This window comes from Myxocyprinus asiaticus, chromosome 23, assembly GCF_019703515.2.
Source record: "Myxocyprinus asiaticus isolate MX2 ecotype Aquarium Trade chromosome 23, UBuf_Myxa_2, whole genome shotgun sequence".
In the NCBI taxonomy this organism is placed as follows: Eukaryota; Metazoa; Chordata; class Actinopteri; order Cypriniformes; family Catostomidae; genus Myxocyprinus; species Myxocyprinus asiaticus.
Genome location: NC_059366.1, coordinates 38,431,964 through 38,442,887, shown reverse-complemented (window position 1 = coordinate 38,442,887; position 10,924 = coordinate 38,431,964). Strand labels below are relative to the sequence as shown.

General features: G+C 35.8%; 1 protein-coding gene across 6 annotated transcripts in view; it reads left to right on the top strand.

Moving 5' to 3' along the window:
- Positions 1–1,385: 1,385 nt before the first annotated feature.
- LOC127414077 (zinc finger matrin-type protein 4-like) overlaps positions 1,386–10,924 on the top strand; it is a 137,280-nt gene continuing 127,741 nt past the window's right edge. For all 6 annotated transcript variants that reach the window (XM_051651804.1, XM_051651800.1, XM_051651803.1 and 3 more), the window contains exon 1: positions 1,386–1,728. The gene's annotated coding sequence lies outside the window, so the exon portion shown is untranslated. The remainder of the gene's footprint in view (positions 1,729–10,924) is intronic.

Genomic DNA, 10,924 nt, shown 5'->3' with positions numbered 1-10,924 from the left:
TCAAGAATGACATGTGATGTTCATGGAGGAATCTAAGCATATTATAAACAAATCAGAAATGTGTAACACCATATGGCATTGTATTCCAGCAAAAGTGTCATAGATTAATATTCATGGTTCCCACACTTTTTGGCCAGTTAACTTTCAATTATTTTTCCATGACATTTCCATAATTTGTCTAGTCGCTCATGATTACCGGAAAAGGATTTATTTCTTTATTTCTTTTGAGTGTGTGTGTGTGTGGTCACACTCACAAAGAACAATTTATAGCCAACTGAACAAGTTAGAGCTGAGTGTAACTAGAAATATCTATGCTCACTTTAAAAATTTCCGTGCCTTTTTAAAATTGCATTAATTTCCATGACTTTGCCAGGCCTGGAAATCACAATTTCGGAATTCACTGATATTTCTAGGATATCTATGACAATGGGAAACCTAAATGCAGTATCATAGGTTTTGTTTTTTGTTTTTTTATTGTTCATTAAAAAAAAAAAAAAATTATAATAATAATACATGAAAATATGGAGCTAAACTGTTTATTATCAAAATCAGATCACGTGATTCAAACAAGTGACACATGATTAGTCACCCAATAAATAATCATCATGATCATACAAAAACTCAAATATATAAAACCATCACAACAAAATACAAAATACAGTATATAGACATTAGAGATCACATAACTAAATTTTGCATTTTTAAACGATCCAAAAATAAGTATAATTGATCAAATGAGTATTAACCACTCATTTAAACATCAGGTAGGCTATACACCATAATAAAGCAACAATTGTTCTCACAACTCAAATTCATATTAATGTCCTTTGCTAAAAGTACTGTACATATTAGCAAACCATAACGTTGACTAAATGCTTCATTATTCAGTATATGTTATTGTACTTATCGGCTGGTCACGTCATCACATTACATAAAGGGAGGGCTACATCTGTGGCACAGAAGAACACAAGCAGAAAAAAAAAAAAAAAAAAAAAAAACATGGTATCACTATCACGTTTTGGACCATGATCCGTGGTATTACTGTACAATGGTAGCCTACTCTTTGCAGTATCTTGAATGTAAATACCATGGTGGTACATAATATGAAAATCATTCAGTGCCATGGTAGCCTATATAGCAATGTACCATGGTATTACTTATTGTCTAATACCATCATTAATGTTCTGTGTCATGGGATTGCCACATTAGCCTATTTTATTTATTAAAAAACACCAAAGGCACGACAAAAGTAAACAGTCACTCTTTTCTAAAGAGGGGCGCCTAGACTCTTTCAAATGAGCTGTGCTTGTAGAATGACACCGTGTGTGTGTGTGTGTGCGCGCGCGCGCAGTGAAATCCATATCTATGCTAGTAGTATCTCTGGATTACTGACGTGTGTGTCGGTGCTCTTATAACTGCGCTCGCGCTTTACGCGCGCAGTCTGATGGCGTCCCAGCACTCTCCGACAATCTCTCACGATCTCACTGTTTATTGAAGGCGAGGATCAAATATTACGATAGAACACTGGTTACACTTCTTTGGTTCTTCAACATTTTAACCCACGTGCTCTTGGGAAATTGTGCCTCTGCTTCAGCTCGGAACCGAACCTCGACTCATCGGAGAATAAGTTTGCCGGATACAAGTGCGATCTCTACAACTCCAGCTGATGATCACAGACACATATTTGGACTGTCAGATTCCAGGAGATCATATCAGATCCAGCGCAAGGTGAGTTCGGATACACTCCAGTATAATGTTGATGATGATGCTGGTTAGTGTAGTAGTTTCTTGAATGTTGCAGTTTATTGAATGTATGAGGACCCCGGCTTACAGCAACAGTGATGCTCTTTGCAGACATAGCGGAGACCGAGTAGGCTATAGCTGACACACTTTTTACTCTAGTGAATAGCAATTTCAGAGGATACGGTAGGTTTATTTTTGAAAGTCGTTGTCAAGACACATACCGTAAAGTTTAGCCTTCCAAAAAAAATAAATAAAAAAAATAAATAAAAACAAAACAAAAGGGCTACATTTCTATCGATATTGCCCAAGAAAAAAGATACATTGAAAAAACGTTGAACTATGGCGGGGTCATGCTGTCACACTATATGGGGTAAGTTGTCACAATGGGAACCTGCTGTTTATTGGCACTGATTTGAGAATATTTGATTTTAAATATGAAATACGATTTATATTAGTTAAAAAAATGCATCTCCCACAACATCTGTAGGGTGAATACAGGTGAAGTGGGGCATTGTCATGGGGATGAAAGGCAAAAAGTGTCCTATTTCACCTGTATTCACCCTATTTAAAACGCACTGTATAGACTATTTAAAGACTTCTAAGTAGAATACATTAGAACAAGAATGAAACACAAAACAATTCATGAAATAACGCAAATGGGAAAAGTAATATAAAACCACTGATTTGGTAATAAAGGGATTGTATAAAATTATAACATATAAACATGTGACAACTTTCCCTGATAGCTACAGTATAAATCTGATAACCTGCCCTGACCTGAAATTCATGAAAAATTCCCTACAGTTCATATATTAGAATCTATCTTCATTATATCATGTGCTCCTGCACAGTGTATGCCAGTGTGATTTGTTTTCCCTTGTTTGCATCACAGCTATTACAAATATATGATATTGGAGGATAGGGCTGCAACTAATGATTATTCTGATAATCGACTAATCTAACGATCATTAGAACGATTATTTGACTATTCAGGCGATTTTTTGCAACGATTAATCATTAGCTCTTAACCGACTATTCAACTTGTGCCTTGACTTAAAAGGTTGTTTTAAACATGCTTACTAACAATAAAGAGGACAAAATCATCTTTTAAAAATACCTCTAAATGACATTCACTGAATTAAAGGGGGAAAAAAACTTTTTATTACATTTAATAAATTCACTGCAAAAAATCTTATTGTTATCAAGTGTTTTTGGTCTTGTTTTCCATTTAAAAAATATCTAAAAATCCTTAAAACAAGATACATTTGCCTGAGAAGCAACATATATGATATTTAGACTTGCTTTCAGAGAATGTATCATTAATATAAGTATATTTTGTATATAAGTGTATTTTTTCACTTGTTCATACTTCTGCCAGTGCAGTAAAGACAAAATATACTTATATTCAAGATATACAGTATTATCTGAAAGCAAGTCTATGTTGCTTCTCAGGAAAATGTACAAAAGTTTGTGGACACCATATGTGCTTGATGAACCTTCAATTTCAAAACCATAGGCATCAATATCCCCCTTTGGTGCAATAACAACTTCCACTCTTCTGGGAAGGCTTTCCACTATACTGTATGTAGTGACATGGCTGCAGGGATTTGTTCCCATTCAGACACAAGTGCATCACTGAGGTCCAGCACTGATGTTGGGCGATGGGGCCTGGCTTTCAGTTGGCATTCCAATTCACCCCAAAGGTGTTCAGTGGGGTTCAGGTCTGGGCTTTGTGCAGGCCAGTCAATTTCTTCCACATCAGACACAGTAAACCATTTCTTTATGGACTTTGCTTTGTGCACAGGGGCATTTTCATGCTGAAATAGAAAAGTTATCATAAAGTTGGAAGCACCGAATGCCCTAGAATGCCATTGTGTGGAGTAGAATTATGATTCATCTTCACTGGTATTAACGGAGTAACCAAACTCTTTAAATAGAAGGGGGTGTCCACATATTTTTGGCCATATAGTGTATCTTGTAATAAGGATTTTTAGATATTGTAAAATATTTAATATTATATTCAATAATATTTCCTGAAGTAAATGTACGTGGTTTTAAAGGAGTTTTAGATATTTATATTGGAAAACAAGTCAAAACAACAACAAATCAAAAAACTCATCCATCTTTAACTCACAAAAAAACATACTTTCTCTTCTTACTGGAGCTGCGTATCGCCGATTTCTTCACGATAAGATTAAGACACCCCTTGACAAATATATTATGATTCAATACGTCACGACCCATCACTTTATAATCTAGCTGCAGCAAGCGCGTGCGAGGGACGTGCGTCCCTGTGCCAGATTGTGCATCAGCCGGGTGCAGTCTCAATCTCTCCCCCTTAGATTGGGTCACTTCACGTGACTTATAGACAAGGCGCATTAAAGATAACACCTGGGTGTTTCCTTTAATGATGCTCTGGCATGCAAGTTTTGCTTGAGCTCCACTTTATTTCACCACGGGAGTATTTACTTATTTTGTGTTTTTGTATAATTTCCTCATACTTTGCGATATACATCACCTGAAGCTGCTTGGAAAGCTTGGAGTGCATCTGGACTGTGAGCTGTGTTTTCTTCCTCTCCTCAATCATGTACTCGAGCTGCAGTGCTCCTCTCGCACACCATCATTAGAGTTTAATGTGATCTCATGTTATGTTAAATGAGATCAAACGACTATTCGACAACGAAAATGTTGTTGATAACGTTGATTAATCGTTTCAGCCCTATTGGAGGATAGGATTCACCAAAAATATTAGGTGTCTGAAACCAGGATACAAAATGTGGCAGTCACTTTTTTTTTACAATTATATTTCTTTGTCTGAACAGTAATAAGACTGAAGGTATGCTTATTGGCTCTCCTTATCAGCTCTTTAACACCATCGGTGGATGGCTTTGCTTTGGAGTTATATTTGATGCGAGTTTGTCGTTTGATCCACACGGTGAGAATACTGTTAAAACATTTTGTTTTCATTTTTTTTTGTTTAACCATTGACCCACAACACACTTAGTTTACTAATTTTAACCACTAATAGTTCTAAACATAAATAACTAATATTGGCATTATATTTATGTATTTTCTGTTATAGCATAATTTTATGTACAGCTACTTTAAAACAACGTCTGTTGTGAAAAGCGCTATACAAATAAATTTGACTTGACTCATCTCAGAAATATTGAAAAATTATGTCCAAATGTTATCATTCTCAGTGGCTGAAAAGCTGATCATCACTTTTGTCTTTTGTCGCATTGATTATTGCAATGCACTCCTTGCTGGGGTCTCTAAATCAGCACAAAATAAATTGCATTATGTGGAAAAATCGGCAGCTAGAATCCTGACTAGAGCTAGGACAAGTGATCACATTACTCCTTGCTTGGAATCCTTGCACTGGCTCTCTGTCAGGTTTCGTGTTGATTTTAAAATTCTCATGCTTACCTACAAGGCTTTGCATGGTTTGGCTTCTCAGTATTTGTCTGAGCTTTTAACACGTTACACCATAAATTTGATCTCAGCTCCTCCAAATCTGGTCTTTTAGCTGTCCCTTAGACTCGTCTATGCACTATGGGTGACAGGGCTTTTTCTTCTTATGCTCCAAAATTGTGGAACTCAATTCCAGCTGTTATCAGAGAAACTCAGATTTAGGTATATTTAAATCTTATCTTAAAACAATTTTTATTTTTATTTTTTTTATTCAGGACAGCTTTTACTTGATTATTATTTTTTTTCGTATTCTCTTTTATACATTATTTCATATGCAGATTTATATACAGTACTCTATTTGGTTTTATCCTTTGTATTTCTTGTCTTTTTTTTACATAAAGCCCCATGAGAAGCTACCTTTAAAGGCGCTATATAAAAATAAAGTCTAAAGTTTATTAAAAGATATTTTCAAATCAGTTTACATGTTACTCATGCAAGTAACATTTGTAGTTGCATTAATTACTGTAATTGTAGCTGAACATGTTAGTTCGGTTATTAGAATACTTTAACTTAAAGTGTTTACTTTTATTAACCAATAACAGGATCATGTGTCCGAGTGTCCTATACTCCGCTCTAAACTGAAGTTGTAGTGCACATGCTGAATGCTTGAGGAACTTGAGATTGTCAAAGTTTAAGTTACATTGATCTTTATTCATTAAGACTCTTATGAATGCATCCGCAGATAAGACCTGCCTGCCAGTCTCAGTGTTACTACATGTTCATGTTAATAGATGATTCATGCAGAATATGTCATAACATCAGGAATTCATTGGTAAGGAGCAGAGTGAACATTGGCATTCTCAATAAACAGAGACAAAACAAAGACTTTAGGCAGAAATGGATCAGAGTGCTGTAAAGTCAGTGAGACAGTGTTTTATGACCCTTTCACAATAATTGAATTATGTTTGCCACCTTGATTCATAGTGTTCACAATGTGCACTATGCTGCAAACACTACATGCTCTCTGTATCATTTTCTTAAGCAATATTTACAACACACTTACCTGCCCTAAATGGCTGTTGTGTAAAGATAAATTCTTTGCACAACAAGCTTTTAAACTAAAATGTGTAAGACACGTGTCCAGTGGGTGTTCTGTTTGGTTTGAGTCAGAATTGTGTTACAGTCCTGCAGAATTGGCTGTTATTTCTATAACCTCTCACACTTTATTTTTGGTATTTAAAGAGCAGAGCAACTTTACAGCCAGGGATGAATTGACTTGTAGGTTTAATTTTGTGTTTTGTGTAATTGAAGCTGATTTCATGTAAGTGTAATCCTACTGTACACTAACTGTATTCCACAGTGTTCATCTGTGAAGATTGCTTTCACACACACACACACACACATAAACACACAAGAAAAATTCTCTAAGCACATTATGCAACTCGGAGCAATTTGTTCTATCTAAAAGTGTTAGCAAGGTCAGTGTTTTCAAAGGTAAAAATATCTGCCACTGTGAGTAGTTCTTATGCTTATTTTCATGGTACAGAGAGTGTACTGTGCTAAAATAGCTGGTCATGGGCAAAAATAAAAAAATAAAAACATAAACAAATGAGTTTTTTACATATTTAATGGAATGTTCTGGATTAAATACTTCTTTTGACAGCTTCTATGGCATGCTGTCGATTACCACAGAAAATAATTTTGACTCGTCCCTCATTTTGTAAAAACAAAGGACAAACAAATGACAATGGAAGTTTTACGTGGAATATTCCCTTTATTCTCCTTAATCCATTTCCTTCATAAATACCTTTGTCCACTTTAAAGCTGTTGTGCTGGGGAGGGCTGCCATTTCCTGTGTATTTGTGACAGTAAAAACCACATGAAATAACAAATCATACTTTATATGCAGGCATGAGACATTCTCCATTTGTTAAAGTGCACCCGGAAATGAAAATTCTGTCATTATTTACTGACTGCCATCTCATTCCAAACTTGTTTGCTGTTTTTGCCACATTTCTTCTGGGTAACACATAAGGAGAAATTGCAGATACTGTAATCTTTACACAATTTTTGTTTTCCATTTTTTCTTCCATAAAACAACAGTTGTATGGCTGTCAAAAGGAGAAAACAAACCTCTAATAACTGATGATATTGTTCACATCTTGTGGCAATACTTTTGAAATAGTGAGTATTTTAACATTTATGGATTGGCACTATTCACTTCCATTGTAAGTGCCTCAATGGAATCCAGATTTCTGCTTTTTTTTTAGTTTTTTGTTTTTTAGAAAAGGAGGGACGAGTCTAAATTAATTTTTCTGGTAATCAACATTATGCCACAAATGTTGTCGATTGAGCTTAACTTGTATTGAACCCGGAATATTCCTTTAAATTCATTTTATTTTATTTTTTTTATTCTAGAGCTTGACAGTCATTGTGAAAAGAACAGCATACAGGTTTGAAATGATATCACTGTGAATAAATGACAGGATTTTATTTTGGTGAACTATGCAACTATTGTTCTGTTTCAATGCTGAAGTACACAGCAGATTCATATGCGTTGTTCAGCAGTTCATTCCACTGACATCTGCTCAGTTCTTTGTTCAGGGTTTGGTTGCATTGTTTTATACTGTACACCTCTGGAAAGCAGGCACGTGGGGCTTTCTCTAAGGATGATATATTTGTCCGGTGCCCTCTGTGGTTTATCTGCAGTGAGCAGGGATTCTCTCGCAGCTGTGACATACGTCAGCTGTGAATGATGGATTTGGTGCTAGCGCACAGCTACGTTTATGGATCTTAGTGAGTGGAATAGCAAATTATTTGCTTTATAATGCAATACGTGAGAGAATGACTACTGCACAGAGACAGAATGCAAGAAATAACAACAGACTTAAAATAAACACTTAAATGTGTCTGAATCGAACGTACAGATTCAAACATTGTCTTTGCTACTGATGAAAGACTCTATTAAAGGGATAGTTCACCCCAAAATGAAAATTGTATCATCATTTACTCAACCTCATATCATCCCAGATATGTTTGATTTTCTTTTTTCTGCAAAAAAACAAAGTTTTTTTTTTAAAGAATTTCTAAGCTCTGTTGATCCTCACAATGCAAGTGAATAGTGACCAGAACTCAAAAGGTCCAAAAGGGACATAAAGGCAGTATAAAAGTAATCCATACGACTCCAGTGGTTTAATCTATATCTTCTGAAGCGATATGATAGGTGTGGGTGAGAAACAGATCAATATTTAAGTCCTTTTTTACTGAAATTTCACACTTTCAGTTTCACGTTCACATTCAGCCACCTACTGGACTTAAATATTGATCTGTTTCTCACCCACACCTATCATATCACTTCAGAAGACAGATTTAACCACTGGAGTTGGATGGATTACTTTTATGCAGCTTTTATGTCATATTTGGAGAGCCACCTTTCACTTGCATTGTATGGACCTATAGAGCTGAGGTATTCTTCTAAAAATCTTCATTTGTGTTTTGCTGAAGAAAGAAAGTCATATACATCTGGGATGGCTTGAGGGTGTCACCATTTTTGGGTGAACTATCCCTTTAAATATTCTCTGTCTTAAAGCTTTTAAAAATCACAAGTCGCGAGACAAGAAATGATTGTAAAAACTAAACACACTTTTTAGGAAGCTTAAAGGGTTAGTTCACCCAAAAATTAAAATTCTGTTATCATTTACCCAGCCTTATGTGTTTCCAGCCCCATCTGACTTTTTTGTTCTTCCATGGAAACAAGATAAGAAATTCCGAAGAAAGTTGGCGCTGCTCTTTTATTCCGTACAATGAAAGTAAATGGTGACTGAGGCGAACATTCTGCCTAACATTCCTTTTGTATTCTGGGTTTGGAACAAAGTGGGTGAGTAAACGATGACGATATTATTTTTTTGGGTGAACTATCCCATTTGATAAAAAGCACATTAAAATCATTGCAATATTCACAATGTTGCTTAATTTTATATCACCAGCAAAATCCTTGCAAATATATTGTGAATATCTGATATATCGCTCAGCCCCACTGATTACAGACCACTGCCTGTGTGTATGCGGAAAAAGCCTCAATGAAGTTCAGGTTATAGAAAAGCTTGCTCTCTACCCTCGATTATACTCAGTGCACTCAGAGTCATAACCCATGAAGCTTCCTTTAAATACCATATTTTTTGCCTAATCAACGTAATTGCTCCATCTCAGAGGAATGATAATTATGTGTTTTTTCGTTTCTTTTTTTTTTGGTCTAAAACAGGCTGCTCATCTGACCATGCACTCTAGTTGTGTTTTTTCTCAGGACTGCGCCATGGCAACAGGCATGGCCATCTATCAGGAAACAAAACATGCATCTTTGGTATATCTTGAGATCTGCATTAATTGCTTTTCTCCCTAATCAAATGCAAACACCCATCACATCATTATGAGTTTTAGTATGTTGCAGTTGCATCTGCATTCTGTTTTAATACATTGTCGCTGATGTAATGAAAAGACATTTGAAACTTAAAGGTGAAAAATCCTGATGACTGTCAGTGCAAACAATGGATCAGATCTCCTCTTTAAGCGTGCAATCCGATCTTGCACATTAAGCGACATCTATTTTAAAACGAATGCACTTATATCATACTAAAGAGCTTTTCTGGGGTTTCTGTCAGTATGCTAGTGTGTAAAAGGCTTCTGTGCTAGTTTAAGCTGTTTTTTAGCTAGGCTTGAAGACACTAGTGAACTAGAGTAATATAAAGTTGTCTGTCATGTGGTTAATCTGTAAAAAGTAATACTTTAACATTTGTTTTGTGTGTATATGTGTGACGTGTGTAAGTCAAACAAATATGCACTGAAAATGAGCCAGCATTCCATGAGCTTCGAGAGGTGACACATAATCCTGTCGTAAACATCTCGCTTTTCTTCAAACATGTTCTAGTTCTCTTCCTTCTCTTCTTCTATTGCATGGGCAATTGCCACTAAAATTTTTTTTTTCAGATAATGTAATTATCTATTTTTGACTTCTGTACATGCAGTAGAAGAGGATTTAAGTTTGATTCTGTGAAGGTGATGTACAGTGTGGGTATCTTTCTGTTATCTGTCCTTCGTCAATCACTCCCTTTTCAAATGTCCAATGAGAGCCGAAGCACATACAACTGTGAGTCACAGACCGCATGCTCTGTTCTTTTTTGTTCTTGTTCTCATCTGTTCTGTTGATCGTTCTTTTCACACTTAATTTGATTGCTTAGTCTAAATCTGTGTTGCAAAGTAATAAATTGCTTTTTGGACTAAAAAAGTAACTAAAGTAGTGTAGTGAATTACATTTCAAAATCTTGTAATCAGATTACAGTTACTGATGTTAATTAAGTTAATTACTTTTAATTACTTTATCAGTGTAGAGCCGAGGAGGGCGGGGCCGGGCTGGAATGATGCACGCCCGGTCCCCAATCAGCCTGATGGGGCGCGCGAGGTTATAAAGGCGGCCGGGTACGACAGTTCGAGAGAGAGAGAATTACAGGCAGCTGTACTGTGTGTGTGTTTATGGTTGTGTGTTTGTTTAAGTTGTTCATTAAATTATTATTTAAGTTGTCAAGCCGGTTCTCGCCTCCTCCTTTCCATTGAACCCCCTTACAATCTGGGTCACACATATTTCTAAAATAATATTATTTATGTAGAATACTTAAAACATTAATTACGTTAAAATGTACACCTTTTTGCATTTTGTGACAGCTGAAAAGTGTACGCCCCCAAACGAGTCAGTAAACAAGGAGGAGATATAGAC